Source organism: Danio aesculapii, chromosome 22 (assembly GCF_903798145.1).
Source record: "Danio aesculapii chromosome 22, fDanAes4.1, whole genome shotgun sequence".
In the NCBI taxonomy this organism is placed as follows: Eukaryota; Metazoa; Chordata; class Actinopteri; order Cypriniformes; family Danionidae; genus Danio; species Danio aesculapii.
The window spans coordinates 27447686-27464488 of record NC_079456.1 but is presented as its reverse complement, the minus strand read 5'-3'; the positions used below and the strand labels follow the sequence as shown (position 1 = coordinate 27464488).

Below are 16803 nucleotides of genomic sequence, written 5' to 3'. Positions count from 1 at the left end.
ACACACATTAAGAACCGCGTGAGCCAATGAAGGCGCGGTGACGTCAAGGCGGTAAAACCTGATAAATGTATACAGGGAAGACCAACTTGCCGCTTTACAAATATCTCTTACCGAAATCCCTCTGAACAAAGCCCATGAGGTAGCTATACCTCTTAAAGAATGAGCTCTTAAACCCTCTGGGGAACGAAGACCCCTAGATGTATAGGCCAGTTCGATCGCCTCCACTATCCAGTGCGAGACCCGTTGAAATGAAACAGCCTCACCCTTACGGCGAATGGCCCATGACACAAATAACTGATCGCTTCTTCTAAACGATCGCGTCCTGTTCACGTAGAGGCGTAACGCCCGTACGGGACACAAAGTGTGTAACTTACTCTCCTCCGCTGACAAATGCGGAGGGGAGTGAAAGGCATGCAACTCAATAGCAGAACAGTTATAAGCAAAATCACTGACCTTGGGAACGAATGCCGGGTTTGGTAGCAGTGTAACCCTGTCATCATCCCGGCTAAAATCAATGCACGCTTGATGCACCGACAAAGCATGCATCTCGCTCACTCGCTTAGCTGAGACTAGAGCGAGTAGTAAGGCCGTCTTCACTGATATGAGCTTAAAAGGAATATCCTCCAGAGGTTCGAATGGGGCTCGAGTTAAAGCGTCCAGAACGAGAGACAGATCCCATGACGGGACCAGCCATTTCACCGCTGGTCTCACAAGCTTCACTCCTTTCATAAAACGCCATATAAGGGGGTGCCGTCCCACTGAAACCCCTTCGAACCCTACATGGCAAGCGGAAATAGCGGCCAGGTAAACTTTAATGGTAGAGAACGCTCTCCCATTATCCAGTAAGCTTTGCAAAAAGCAGAGAATATCCCTCACCGAGCACTGGAAGGGGATAAGCCCTTCACTAGTGCACCAGTCCTCAAACACACGCCATTTCAGGTCGTACAGTGAGCACGTTGAAGGAGCCCTAGCGCTCTGGATAGTGCTTATGACCTCCCGTGGAAGCCCGAGAGCATTTAGATTTAACCCTTCACGGGCCAGACCCAAAGGTTGATTTGTTCTGGGTGAGGGTGAAATATCTGTGCCCCCGCTTGTGACAGCAGGTCCCGTCGCAGCAGGAGCGGCCAGGGCTCTCCTTGCAGAAGTTCGGCGATCTCTGCCAACCACAGCCTGCCCGGCCAACGGGGGGCTATAGAAGGAGAGACAACCCGCTTTCTCTTACTCTGTCCAGGGTGGGAGAAATTAGACTTAACGGTGGGAATGCATACAGCAGCATGTTTGGCCACGGGTGCACCAGCGCATCCACACCCAACGGCGCATCCTCGTCCTCGAGAGAGAAATACAGCGGACATTTTGCATTTGCCCGCGAGGCGAAGAGATCTACGGCAACCTTGCCGTACATCTCCCAAATTTGATTCACCACCTGCGGGTGGAGAACCCATTCACCGTACGTCGGGTTGCCCCTCGACAGAAGATCCGCCCCACATTTCTGACTCCCGGGACGCAGTGAGCTCAAGTGAGCGGCGCTCCAGACAATCAGCTTGCACGCTAGATTGTGCAGCTGCAACGATCGCGTTCCCCCTTGGCGGTTGATGTACGCCACCACCGTTGTGTTGTCCGTCCTGACTAAAACATGAAAACCCTTCAAGAATGGAAGAAAATGTTTTAACGCCAGAAAAACTGCCATCAGCTCCAGCATGTTTATGTGAAGCTCGCGCAGTCGGTGTGTCCAACGACCGTTCACCGATCTGCCCTGAAATACGGCTCCCCATCCCGTTAGGGATGCGTCCGTAGTGACGACTTTTCTCAGAGACACGCTCCCCAGCGGAGCCCCTGATCGGAATATGCAGGGGTTTTTCCAGTGGTGGAGAGCCATCACACACTCCGTGGATACCCGTACCCTGCGCGCGAGGTGCCTGCGCGGGCACAGGCGCTTTGCGGTAATCCAATGCTAAAAATCTCTCATCTTTAATAAACCCAGTGGGATCACAGACAGAGATGAAGCCATCATGCCCATCAGACGGAGACAGGTTCTGAACGAGACCAGGTTTCCTTTGCGAAAATGGGTCAGGCATAGACCGAACGCCGTAATCCTTCTCTCCGAAAGCATGGCGCGGTAAGTTACCGAGTCTAGGCGCAGGCCCAGATACTCTATCTCCTGGGACGGAATCAGCTGGCTTTTGGCGTTGTTGATTCTGAATCCCAGCCTTGTGAGATGAGACGAAAGAGTCTCTGCATCCCGCTCCACGCGCTCGCGTGTGCGGGCGCATATCAGGTAATCGTCCAGATAAGCGGATATGCGCAGACCCTTGTGTCTCAGCGGAGACAGCGCTGCTTCCATGCATCTGCTGAACACCCGCGAAGCTAGACTGAGCCCGAATGGAAAAGTAACAAATTCGAACACTTCGTTCTGAAAGGAAAACCTGAGATATTTCCTGTGTGCTGGATAGATGCATTTACATTTACATTTAGTCATTTAGCAGACGCTTTTATCCAAAGCTACTTACAAATGAGGACAAGGAAGCAATTTACACAACTATAAGAGCAGCAGTGAACAAGCGCTATAGACAAGTTTCAGGTGTGTAAAGTCTAAGAAGCAAAGCATTAGTAAAAAATTTATTTATTTTTTTTTGTTTTTTTGAGAGAGAGAGAGAGAGAGAGAGAGAGAGAGAGAGAGAGAGAGAGAGAGAGAGAGAGAGAGAGAGAGAGAGAGAGGGCACAGTTAGTGGTATAGCCAGAGAGGCAGTTGCAGATTAGGAAGGAAAGTGGAGACTAAACAGTTGCGTTTTTAGTCGTTTCTTGAAGACAGCAAGTGATTCTGTTGTTCTGATGTAGTTAGGGAGTTCATTCCACCAACTGGGCAGATTGAATGTGAGAGTTCGGGAAAGTGATTTCTTCCCTCTTTGGGATGGAACAACGAGGCGACGTTCATTCACAGAACGCAAGTTTCTGGAGGGCACATATATCTGCAGAAGTGAGAGCAGGAGCAAAGCTAGAGGTCACTTTGTAAGCAAACATCAGAGCTTTGAATTTGATGCGGGCAGCAACTGGCAGCCAGTGCAAACGGGTGAGTAGCGGAGTGACATGTGCTCTTTTGGGTTCATCAAAGACCACTCGTGCTGCTGCGTTCTGAAGCAGCTGAAGAGGTTTGATAGAACTAGCTGGTAGCCCGGCTAGCAGAGAGTTGCAATAGTCCAGTTTGGAGAGAACAAGAGCTTGAACAATGAGTTGAGATGTATGTTCAGATAGGAAGGGTCGGACCTTTCTGATGTTGTAGAGTGCGAATCTGCAAGATCGAGCAGTTCTAGAAATGTGGTCAGAGAAGTTCAGTTGGTCATCAATCGTTACTCCAAGGCTTTTTACCATTTTGGATGCAGTGATGGTTGCTCCATCCATCTGGATTGAAAAGTTATGGTGAAGAGTCGGGTTGGCAGAAACTTCAAGCATTTCCGTTTTCGTGAGGTTAAGCTGGAGATGATGATCTTTCATCCAGTGTGAAATGTCTGACAGGCAGGCTGAAATGCGAGCTGGAACCGAGGGATCGTCAGGGTGAAAAGAGAGGTATAGCTGGGTGTCATCAGCATAGCACTGGTAGCAAAAACCATGTTTCTGGATGACTGTTCCTAAAGATGCCGTGTAGATAGAGAAGAGAAGTGCCCCAAGAACAGAGCCCTGAGGTACCCCAGTGTTTAGATGCTGTAGGTTGGACACCTCTCCCCTCCACGACACCCTGAATGACCTGTCCGAGAGGTAAGAACTGAACCATTGAATAACAGTGCCTGCGACGCCCAGTGACTCAAGCGTAGATAGCAGGATCTGGTGGTTTACAGTGTCAAAAGCAGCTGATAAATCCAGCAAGATGAGGACAGATGATTTAGAGTCTGCTTTAGCCAGTCTGAGATCCTCCACGACCGAGAGCAAGGCAGTTTCAGTTGAGTGGCCTTTCTTAAAGCCAGATTGCTTATTGTCCATGAGGTTGTTTTGAGTAAGAAAGTCTAGGGCTTGATTAAACACTACTTTCTCCAAAATCTTGGCCATGAATGGAAGCAGGGATACCGGTCGGTAGTTTTCAAGTAGCGTTTGATCCAGGTTGGGTTTCTTTAGCAGTGGGGTTACCCTAGCCTGCTTAAATGAAGTAGGGAATAGACCAGAGTCAAGAGATGTGTTAATTATGTGAGTCAGTGTTGGTATGACTGCAGGAGAAATGGCTTGCAAGAGATGAGAGGGAATGGGATCAAGCGGACAGGTGGTTGTATGGCTTGATAGCACGAGATTGGACACCTCAGACTCAGAGAGCTGGGAAAAAGAGGTGAGTGTGTGTGGTGTTGGTGGTGTATCTTGTGTGTTTGTTGTAGGTGCAGCAAATTGAGCACTGATTTTTGCAGTTTTGGTGCAAAAGAATGTAGCAAAGTCATCAGTAGTGAGTGTGGAGGATGCTGGTAAAGGAGGAGGATAGAGGAGGGAGGAAAATGTTTTAAAAAGCAAGCGAGGATTGGTGGCACTGTTGACTTTCTGACGGAAGTATGTCTGCTTTGCAGAAAAAACCTCAGTCGAGAAAGAAGACAGAAGAGTTTGGTATGTTATGAGCTGTTCAGGATTTTTAGTTTTTCGCCAACTTCTCTCAGCAGCCCGAAGTTTTGAGCGATGCTCACGGAGAACATCAGAGAGCCAGGGTGCAGGAGGACTGGCCCGGGTTGGTCTGGATGTAAGAGGACATAGTCTGTCTAGACATGATGTTAGCGTGGAGCAGAGTGTATCAGTGGCACTGTTCGTATCAAGTGCAGAGAGTTTGCAAGATGGAGGAAGAGAGTCAGAAACAATGGTGGATAGTCTATTGGGTGAGAGAGAGCGTAGGTTTCTGCAAAAGGCAACTAGAGTTGGAGTGTGTGGCGGCTCAGGAGTAATGTGGATGTTGAGAGAGAGAAGGAAATGATCCGATGTTTGTAGTGGAGTTACTAGTGTTTGATCAGCGAGGCAATGTCGAGTGTAAATAAGGTCTACTTGATTACCTGATTTGTGAGTAGCAGAAGTAGGTGCTCTTTTGAGGTCGAAAGATGCAAGCAGAGTCTGGAAGTCAGCAGCTTGAGGTCTTTCAATGTGGATGTTGAAGTCACCTAGCACCAACAAGGGAGTGTCATAATCAGAAAAAGATGAGAGAAGAACATCCAGTTCATCTAAGAAGTGACCTAATGTACCCGGTGGGCGGTAGATGACAACCACATTTATGCAGAAGGGGTGGATAATGGTGACTGCATGGAATTCAAAAGAGCTGATTTTTGGCAGGGACAGTCTCTGAGTGAATTTCCATTCTTTGGAAATCAGTAGTCCAGTCCCACCCCCTCTCCCTGTCTGACGAGGAGTGTGGGAAAGAGAGAAATTAGTAGAAAGAGCTGCATGTGTAGCAGTGTCCTCCGGTCTCAACCAGGTTTCAGTTAGAGCCATGAGACTAAAGTCAGAATGAGTGGCTATGGAGGTAATAAAATCTACTTTGTTAACAGCAGATTGACAATTCCAGAGGCCCACAGAGAGAGAGAGTTGTGAAATAGAGGATACATGAATTGATCAAAGGTTGTGAGGGTTGCGCCTGCAGCATACCTCCCGTTCTTTGCGAGTGTTAGTAACAACAGGAATTAGTAAACACATAATAAGAGTGCAAGGAAAACAATAATGAGTGCAGAGATAACGTAAAACAATAAAGTAATAAAAAGTACTCAAGTGCTTTGTCGGTGTCTTTGCTCGGTGGAGTTGCGCAGGTAGAGTCGATGGTCTTTACCCTCGTCGGTCTTCACACGAGGCTGCCCCGACCGCTGCCGCGGTGAGACTAGTCGCTTATATACACCCCCGAGCGCTTTGCTGATTGAGCTCAGCTGGACACGCCTCGAGAGTAAAACACCCGAAATTGCAGCGGCGGGGGCGCGAAAAAACCTCCGGCTCGGCACACAAGCTCTTACAGTAAACAAAGGAAACAGTGGCTCAAGCTTGCTAGTACTAAACACAGATAGCTGAAAACAATTTTAAATGTCCAACAACCAAAACACAACCAGCTGAATTAAGTCTAAGTGTTCTCGAACCAAACACAGCAACTGAAAACAGGTCTAAATGTACTTACTTGGTGTTGCTCTTGATGCTAAAGTGCTTCTCCTGCTAGCTAAACCTAATGTGTTCAAATATATAGTCTTTACCTGGCGTTTGGACACGCCTCCAAGTTAAAAAACACCCGAAATTGCAGCGGCGGGGGCGCGAAAAAACCTCCGGCTCGGCACACAAGCTCTTACAGTAAACAAAGGAAACAGTGGCCAAAGCTTGCTAGTACTAAACACAGATAGCTGAAAACAATTTTAAATGTCCAACAACCAAAACACAACCAGCTGAAACAAGTCTAAGTATATGAAAGATGCTTATATGAAATTAAGCATCCTCGAGATCGATCGAAGCGAACCAATCGCCCCGGCGGATCGAACGAGTGAGAGCTCCTACTGTGAGCATCTTGAATTTGTACTTCCTTAAGTGCTTGTTTAAAGCACGCAGGTCCAGTATTGGGCGCAGACTCCCATCTTTCTTTGGGATTAGAAAGTAACGTGAGTAAAAACCCGTCTAAGTTTCCTCCACTGGGACTCGTCTTTTAGCTCCCTTCCCCATGAGGGAGGATATCTCTGCCTCCAGCACCTGAGCCGAATCCTCGTTTGCCACAGATGCTATAACCCCGTTGAAAGGAGGGGTTTTTCCAGCAAACTGAAGCCTTTAACCCCTGGTTACGGTTGCGAGGACCCATGGGTGCGGAGAACACTCTATCCAGACCTCCGGGTGAAGAGACAGAGGCTGCTGCCGAACCGGCCCCACTGATGGAGTGCTGGCGCCCTCTTGTGGCCAGAGAGAAATTTGGCCAGGATCTGTTTGGCTCAGAGACTGGCCCGTCTCTCGGCTTTGAGCTTTCGCTTTTCTCTGTGTTTTTATTTTGTTTTTGGCTTTCTGCGCCCTCGGCATTGAGCCTGGATGCGACAGGGCATTTTTTATTTGCCATGAACACAGGGAATGAAGTGCTTTGTGACAACGCACTTGCAAACGTGTGCCTGAACTCGGCAGACCGCATGGTGGCCGAATGCTCTGCACATGAACTTGTGGAACTGCTGTCGGCAATCCACGGAACATTGTGTGTTGAGGGGAAGCTGAACTGGCCTGAACACAACTCTGAACCATTTCTCCGCCCAAATTCCACCTCCTCTGCATTTTTGCGGGTAGGGAAACAAACGCGGCGGACTGTGGAGAAGACATCGCAGAAAACCCTAGGTGCTGCCCGTCTCTCCTCTCCAAACATAGCGTCCTAGGAGTCCCTCTTCTTTTTGGCGGAGGGGTTAGCGGATCTGGACTTTGCAGCCGCTGCTGCGAATGACTGCTTTCCCCATGGCTTAGCGTTTGGGGCAGCGGGGGGGCGAGCCGTCCTTCTCCTCGTCCTTCTTTTTAAGGTCGCATCTCTGCCTCATCGACGCGACCGACTGACCGAATAACCCACTCGAGTCTACGGGAGCGTCGAGATAATCCAATTTTTCCCTGTCCCCGATACTCAAGAGATTCAGCCACAGCGATCGCTCGCCCGCAACGGCGAGAGCCATGGTACGGCCGGAGCTTTGCACCGCCCCGCGTGAGGCGCGCAGATTGAGGTCTGTAATGTTGCAGATCTCTTCCCAGACTGCCGGGTTTGGATTTCCGGCGTCCAGCTGCGTGCCAAGCTCCTCCAATAATTCGGCTTGATAGGCCGTCAGCAATGAAGTGACGTTCAAAGCCCTCACTGTTAGCGCCGAAGATTTATATATCTTCTGATACATGGAAGCAGTGAAGCGTTCCATTTTACCTGGGAGGGACGGTGTGGCCGATGAAACAGCAGCCCGCCTGTTTGGATGCAGGTGAAGAGCCAGCGTCTGCTCGACCACTGGAGGGTTAGAGAGGGTTAGTCCCCCCATCTCGCTCACGTCGAGTGACGAGTAACCCTTGACGGGCACTCGGTTGGTAAAGGGTTTATCCCATGACCGCTTCATCTCCGTGATGCAATCTGGGAGAGCGGGATGTAGTTGTTTTGCTGGGGGAGCGCGGGGAGCGAGGCTTTTCCCGTCATACACATCCCGTTTAACTCCTGGATGACCAGGAGTCACAGGCCACGCCACGCCGAGCTTGGCGGCAGCACGTTTGCAAACCTCTGTGAGGTCGCAATCCACCACGGTCTACGCCACCTCACCGCTTTGCGCGCTAGTTGGCCTGGATGCGTGGGAAGAAGGGCGGATGACATCCTCCTCCTCATCGTCCGGCTCATCTCGGAGGAGACGGGCTAGTGTCTCATCATCCTCCTCCTCATCCCCTTCCATCTCATCCCCGCCCGCCAGTAGCTGCTGGTCGAACAGCGGCTCATACACGGGGGATTCTATCTCCATGATGTCCCCCCACGAAGCAAGATCCCACAGAGGAGAGGATTTGGCGTCATTAGCTGACGACGGAGCGGCAGAGAGAACCGGATCATCCTTGGAAGATGCCGCCACTCGAAGCCTTCTCTCCAAAATCCTCATCGGCATTGCCTGGCAGTGCACGCAGCTTTCGGTGTTTGCCAACGAGGCCTGGGCATGCTTCGCACCCATACATGCGATGCACATCGGATGTGAACACGGCCCGAGATCATAAATCCGCACGCTGACGGACAGGAGCGCGAAGAGGCCTCCTTCCCCTTCTCCACCGTGACTTTAGACATGCTGAGTCAAAATCAGAGTTAGCTCGCCTTAACGCGTTAGCTATATCAGTTGCTGCTAGTAAAAGCAGTAAAAAATACTCCGTAACGAGCAAAGAACCCACGACAGATTCAGATGACTGAGCTGCATTCGGCAACGTTAGCCTTGACGGTACATTTGTGAACAGAGCAGCGCAGCCTGGGTGCTTAAGGAAAGTCTTCACGAGGAAGAGTGCTAGAATGCCGATTCGGGAAATCACAGCGGATTATAAAGGAGAGGGTGGGCTCCTAATCGCGAGCTGTGATTTGTCCGTCCTCGGACGGACGTGGTGTAATTGGTGCTTCCACAGTCTGTCACGCCTGAGGCGTTTCCCATAGTGAGATACCGAGCGAAAGTTTGAAAGAGAACACACTGTTCTAGTGGAGAACTGCTGTTTAAATGCTCACTGCTTTTCTCGTCCTCCAATCACGGAGTGGTTCATAAATGGCAGCAGGTGACGGTCATTAGCTCCTACTAGGGTATAGCAGAGAAAGAAAAAAAAAGAAAAATACCAAACAGAAACAAATACGTCCAGGGACATAACACTAATAACTGATTTATTTTATCTTTTCCATGATGACAGCACATATTTGCCTAGATATTCTTAAGATACTAGTGTTCAGCTTAAAGTGACATATAAAGGCCTAACTAGGTTAATTAGGTTAATTAAAGTCATTGTATAACGATGGTTTGTTCTGTAGACAATCGAAAAAATAAAGAATAAAAACTACATTTATTCTACCTAAAATCACACAAACTTTCTCAAGAAGAAATAATATTATCAGAAATTCTGTAAAAAATTATTTGCTCTGTTAAACATCATTTTGTAAATATTGAAATAAGAAAAAAAATTCAAGGAGGCTAATAATTTTGACTTCAACTGCACACACACACTACATATATACTATATATAGTATTCAGCATAAATGAGCACCCCCTTTAAAAAATGTATATTTGTATAAATTTGCAGTGAATATAGACAATATATATTAGTGCATTTAAACAAAACATTAAACAGTTATACCTATTAGAGTAATAGTTTTTTTTTTCCTGTTTATTATTAAAGTTGTATTTATTTTTTTCATAAAAATATTTACTGGCGTGTACTAAGTTTTTTAGCTCCAGTTTTGGTTTTTGTACTAACTAATCTAATGTTTATGCACAAATATATAATTGTAAAGTATTCTATTCAAAATATTAATATGAAAGACAGATTTTTGAGAGGTAATATTTAAAAAGGCTATTCTGCTCACAAAGGCTGCATTTATTTGATCAAAAATAAAGTAAAAATGTTGAATTATAAAATGTTACTACACAATTTAAATATTTAAAATTTTTCACATTTTTATATTTTCTTATTGAACATAGTTTTACATTTAATTTATTCCTGTGATTTAAAGCTGAATTTATATCACCATTACATTAGTCTTCAGTGTCACATGGTCCTTCAGAAATCATTATTATATTATTGGTACAAAACCACTTACAATGACTCTTATAATTATCAGTGCTGAAAAATGCTTCATAGTATTTTGGAAACTGATATATTCTTTTACGATTTTTTGATAAAAAAAAAAAAAAGAATAAAAAAAATATTTTTAATCTTTTTTGCATTATAATAAATGAATTTACTTTCATTTATTCATTCATTTTCTTTTTGCCTTAGTTCCTTTATTAATCTGGGGTTGCCACAGCAGAATGAACCGCCAACTTATCCATCATATGTCTTACGCAGTGGATGCCAGCTGCAAGTGAACCTAGTGAACCTATCACTGGGAAACACCCATTCCCACACATACACAACGGACAATTTAGCTTACCCAATTCACCTGTACCACATGTCTTTGGACTTGTGGGGGAAACTGGAGCACCCGGAGGAAACCCACGCGAACACGAGGAGAACATGCAAACTCCACACAGAAATGCCAATTGACCCAGCAGAGGCTCGAACCAGCGACCTTCTTGCTGTGAGGCGAAAGCACTACCTCCTGAGCCACCGCGTCGCCTAATTTACTTTCATGCTTGAACAATTTATTTTGATGAATAAAAGTAAATCATTTTTAATGGTACTTTTAAATAGTATTGCATAATGTGTATTGATGTGGTGGCGCAGAAGGTAGTGCTGTTTTTTCCTGTCTTGATCACAAAATACTTACTATGCAGGATCAAACGAGGACTCACAGGCAGGTTACCCATCTTTTCAAGATCAGCAGTGGTGGCAGACATTTATTGGTCAAAAATAAATAGTAAAGAAATTGTAATTGTAGAGAAAGTGTAGCTCACAATGTGTTTTCTTCCCAATATCCTTCATGGTGTCTGTAAACCTAAAATTTTTAAACCTGCATATTTTTAAACATCCTTTTACATGTAGGAATGCAGCAACGAAAAACAATATTTGTTATTTGTGTATTTTCATATGTTTCACATATGACACAACAATACCACATGTTTCTCCACAATGACAAGAATACATAATGTTATAACAAGATAGTCCTCTAGTCAACCAATTATGTCATCAAGTCTATAAAATCTTCATGAAATGGCTGACACTGACACATTGCAAAACGTCTTGTCATGCTGCTATTATAATAGTACTGCACGTTCACAGTAACTTGCTCAGTTACTCCTTACTCACATAAATATTAAAAGCTCAGCAACTTTAGGTAACGTTACCAAGCATAACTCTATTCATTTTCTATATAAACTAACCGGAATAACGTTAAAAATGACAAAGGTCTCACTCAATCTTAAAATGTTGTTTTTAGAAGCACCGGAGTTATAAATAAAAAGGCATATCTGTAATTTATCAATATCAATATCAAATGGACTGAATGTGCAAGTTACCACATGAAAAAAATATTGATTCTGTACAATCTTCACTCAAAGTTCATGTAAAATCTAGGTTTAACAATCTTACCTGCGTGTGATGTGAAAATGAGTCCTTCAGCTACCTTCAGCTTGCTAAATTTGGTTAACATTACCCCTTTCTCCTCTCAAGACATTCACGCGGTCAGATCCTGCAATTAAATAAACAGGTGCTTTGGTTATGTGTTGACTGGATGTTTATGGCATAATATTTAAATTTAATAAGTAATTTAAAGATAGTACGATTACAGATAGAGCTTCTTACCCCGTCGAGAATATCCAAATTATCCAATTATCCTTGTAAGAACCATGGAGTTGCAAACAGAGGCATGCAGTTGAAATCTGTCATAAAATGCAGGGCAATGTACCAGTTAATGTAACCACAAATTATAACGTTCAATCTTTGCACTGTTACTAAAAGTTTAGGTAAAATATCCATCCAGGCCCCAGAAGTTATGTGAGGACTACCGAGTCCTTATGCTAAGCAATATCTTGCTTTTCAAATTCACGCAGTCAAATCACTGTTGCAGTTGTGAGTTGATTGGATGTTTAAATGTGATTTTAAAAACGGTATGTAGCAAGGTCCGTTGTTGAGGGAAGAAGAAGACAGGGTCGGCGATTCAAGTAAGCAGTAAATTGTATTTTTTTGTCAATGAGTGCACAACACCCGTAGTGTGCGTGTGTGTGTGCTCTCTCCCTCTTCTCCCGGCTGCTCCTTCTGTTCTCCTTAAGAAGGTTGTCTCTCCGGCCCAATCACTAGAATAAACAGGTGTTATTTATTATTTCTGATTGGCCTGCTGATTAGCCGCCGGGCTCCAAGCCTGCTCTCCCCCCTCATTGGAAGTCGGCCACAGCCATCTGCGCCCCCGGCCTGTGGACCACCTTGAATTTAAAAGGCTGTATCGCTAGATACCAACGGGTGATCCGCGCGTTGGTATCCTCCATGCGGTGAAGCCACTGGAGAGGAGCATGATCTGAACAGAGGACGAATTCCCTGCCCAGGAGGTAATAGCGAAGAGTGAGAACGGCCCACCTGATTGCTAGGCACTCCTTCTCTATGGTGCTGTACTTAGCCTCACTCTTACTGAGTTTTCGGCTAATGTACAGCACCGGCCGTTCCACTCCTGCCACCTCCTCGGAGAGAACCGCCCCCAGACCCCAATCGGGTGCATCCGTCTGTAACAGAAAGGGGAGAGCAAAATCAGGAGCGTGCAATAGTGGCCACCCGCAAAGTATAGATTACACCTTTGAGAAGGCCTGTTGACACTGCTCCAACCATTGGATGGTATCTGGTCCCTCCTTTTTAGTGAGATCAGTCAATGAGCTGACGAGGGCCGAATAATTAGGGACAAAACGCCTATAGTATCCCGCCAGCCCCAAAAACTGTCTCACCTCCTTCTTGGTCTTAGGTCTCGGACAGGTGGCAATAGCTGCAGTGCACCTGCCCGTGGCCTAAGTGGAAGCCCAGATACCTTACTTCCACTCACCCAATTGCGCATTTCCGTGGGTTAGCCGTGAGCCCGGCCCGTCTCAGCGCCGACAATACTGCCCTCAGGTGTTGCATATGCCGCTGCCAGTCATTACTGTAAATGATGATGTCATCTAAATAAGCAGCGGCATATGCCACGTGAGGGCCGAGTATTTTATCCATCAGACGCTGAAACGTTGCCGGTGCCCCGAACAGCCCGAACGGAAGTGTCACGAATTGGTGTAATCCAAACGGCGTTGTGAAAGCCGTTTTTTCGCGGGATATTGGAGTCAAGGGGATCTGCCAATAGCCCTTCGTTAAATCCAAAGTCGAGTAAAATCGAGCAGCACCTAACCAGTCGAGCAACTCGTCAATACGCGGCATTGGATAGGCGTCGAATTTCGACACCGCATTTACCTTGCAATAATCCACACAGAACCGGACCGAGCCGTCAGTCTTGGGTACCAAGACAATTGGGCTGGCCCAGTCGCTGTGGGACTCTTCTACTACTCCCATTTTCAACATATTACTCAATTCTTCCTGAATCACTTTTTTCTTGTGTTCAGGTAGGCGATACGGCCGGGTCCTAACCACCACGCCCGGTTCGGTCTCGATATGGTGCTGAATCAGGTTAGTACGACCGGGCAGGGGTGAGAACACATCAGAGAATTCACGTTGGAGGTGCCGGATATCGAGGAGCTGGCTCGCTGAGAGATGATCCCCTCCGGTGACCAGAGCGCCCGGCCGTTCCCGGCCGGGGCTCTCTGGCCCCAGGTCATCCTCGTTAGTAACAAGCGTAGAGAGCGCCACTTCCTCCGGCTCCCTCCACTGCTTCAGCAGATTAATGTGATAAATCTGACGTGAATCAACCTTGTCCGAACGAACCACCTCGTAATCGAGATCACCGACTCGTCGTGTGACCATAAACGGCCCTTGCCACTTGGCGAGTAATTTAGAGCTGGAAGTGGGTAATAGTACAAGGACTTTATCTCCCTGTGCAAATTTATGTAGTTTAGTGCCCTTGTCATATCGCCGGCGTTGGTCATCCTGAGCCTTAAGCAAATTTTACGTAGAGAGCCGCCCCAGTGTGTGGAGTTTTGCTCTAAGGTCCAGAATATACTGAATTTCATTTTTACTCTTAGAAGGCTCGTCCTCCCAAGCCTCTCTAATGACATCCAAAACCCCTCTGGGCTGTCTGCCATAGAGAAGCTCGAAGGGGGAAAACCCCGTGGAGGCTTGGGGAACCTCCCGCACAGCAAATAACAAGGGCTCTAAACCACTTATCCCAATTTTTCGCGTCCTCGTGAACGAATTTACGGATCATTGATTTAAGCGTGCGATTAAACCTTTCCACCAGCCCGTCTGTTTTTGGGTGATAAACGCTGGTGCGAATGGATTTAATGCCCAATAATCCATAAAGTTCGCGCATGGTGCGTGACATGAACGCGGTGCCTTGATCAGTGAGAATCTCCTTGGGGATTCCCACTCGGGAGATTATACGAAACAGAGCTTCCGCAACACTTTTTGCTGAGATGTTACGGAGCGCTACTGCTTCCGGGTAGCGGGTTGCATAATCCACTAGGACTAGTGCAAACCGGTGCCCGCGTGCGGATCGCTCTAATGGCCCGATGAGATCCATACCAATTCTCTCGAAGGGCATCTCCATAATTGGTAACGGGCGCAAAGGCGCTTTTGGGGTGGCCGGTGGATTTACCAGCTGACATTGACACCAGCTCCCCGTGAATGCCCGGCCAAAAGAATCGGGTCATGAGGCGATTTAATGTGGCCGCCTGACCTAAATGTCCAGCCATAGGATTAGCATGAGCCGCCTGGAAAAGCATTTCCCGGCGGCTCTTTGGTACTAATAATTGGGTAGTATCTTCTTTTGTCTGAGCGTCTTGGGTCACTCGATACACCCTGTCATTAATGATCGCAAAATATGGATAGGAGAGGGGCCGGTCAGGCTGGAGGTTTTCCCCATCTATCACCTGCACTCTTTCGAGTGCATGTCTTAGCGTGTCGTCACGCGACTGTTCCAGGGGAAAGTCTTTACACCGGGAAATTCCCAGCCCTTCCCCTGAGACAGCGCGTGATGTCACCGCTTGGGATTCCCCCAGCTGAGCGACACACCCCCTACCCGGTGATTTCTTCTTCCAAGATACACCCGCACATAAGACCCCTAATAATATATTAAATCCAGGCCAATTGGTTCCCAGAATTAGCGGGTGTTTGAGGTGCGGGTTAACTGCTACCTCAACGCTATGCTTTTTACACCGGAATTGAATGTCTATCGCCGTCAGCGGGTAGTGAATTACATCCCCGTGCACACACCTTACCCTTACCGTGCGGCTCGTATCCAATGCCGGGTCTTGAAGCAGGCTTTGGTGGATGGAGGTTTGGTTGCACCCCGAATCCACCAAAGCTTGATATGTACCCCCTTTTATACCCACTGGTATCCGGTATAGCCCGTCGCGACCGGGGGCAACGATTGGCGTGGCAGGGACCCGAATCAGCGCACTCACCTCCTTCATGGAGCAGACTTTCTCACTATACCCCCAGGGCCAGCTAGACCAACCGATTGAACCGGAGAGAGACCTGGCGCTGTCTGGGGAACCACCAGGGGTCGTGGCTCCACCCTGCTGTACGGATATGGCCCCGCCCCTCATGGGACATTTGGCAGATCCGCCTCTGTGCACCGCCGTCTGGGTGCTGGTGTGGGTGGTCCCCGCAGTCTGGGCCTGGGAACAGGAGGAGAGAGAGGGAGAGGGGGAGAAGAGAGAGAGGTTATTTCGCCGACCCTGGACCTCGCCACCAGGTGATCCTCCGCCAGCCAGATGGCCGTCTCCAGATCCTCTGGCCGGTGGCACTGGACCCACTCCGATGTTCGGGAGGGGAGGCGGGGCCATCCTTCACCAGCCATCTGCGGCAGGCGTCACGGAGCTGCTGAGCGAACACGAAGGGCCGGCCACTGGCAGTCAGCTCCATGGAGCGGAAGTGCTGCCGCTGCTCTTCCGGATTGCGGCCGGCCCGCTGGAGAACGACTCGCTTCAGGTGAGCGTACTCCAGGAGATTCTGGGCCGGTAGCTGCTGCACGGCAATTTGGGCTTCGCCCGACAGCAGGGGGGTAACTCTTACCGGCCACTCGGCCCGCGGCCAGCCACACGCCTCCGCCAACCTCTCGAAGAGGTTCAGGAACACTTCCGGGTCGTCCTCCGGTGCCATCTTCTGTAGCGAGATGGGAGGGTGGGCGGCAGATGTTGGGGCGGGCCGGATCTCCTGGACCAGCAGACTCTGGATTAGCTCGCGGTCCTCCCGCTGGGCCTCTACGAGGACTTGGAAGCGTCGTTCCAGATTTTCTCTCAGCTCCCCCAGCGCACGATGTTGTTGTTGTTGTTCGGCACCACTGTAGCAAGGTTCGTTGTTGAGGGAAGAAGAAGACAGGGTCGGCGATTCAAGTAAGCAGTAAATTTTATTTTTTTGTCAATGAGTGCACAACACCCGTAGTGTGCGTGTGTGTGTGCTCTCTCCCTCTTCTCCCGGCTGCTCCTTCTGTTCTCCTTAAGAAGGTTGTCTCTCCGGCCCAATCACTAGAATTAACAGGTGTTATTTATTATTTCTGATTGGCCTGCTGATTAGCCGCCGGGCTCCAAGCCTGCTCTCCCCCCTCATTGGGTGTTCGATCATGCTTACCTCTCCACACGGTACTTTACAGATAGTTAG

General features: G+C 47.9%; 1 pseudogene; it reads right to left on the bottom strand.

Moving 5' to 3' along the window:
* Nucleotides 1–755: 755 nt before the first annotated feature.
* Nucleotides 756–7315, bottom strand: LOC130215768 (uncharacterized; annotated as a pseudogene).
* Between the last annotated feature and the right edge of the window lie 9488 nt (nt 7316–16803).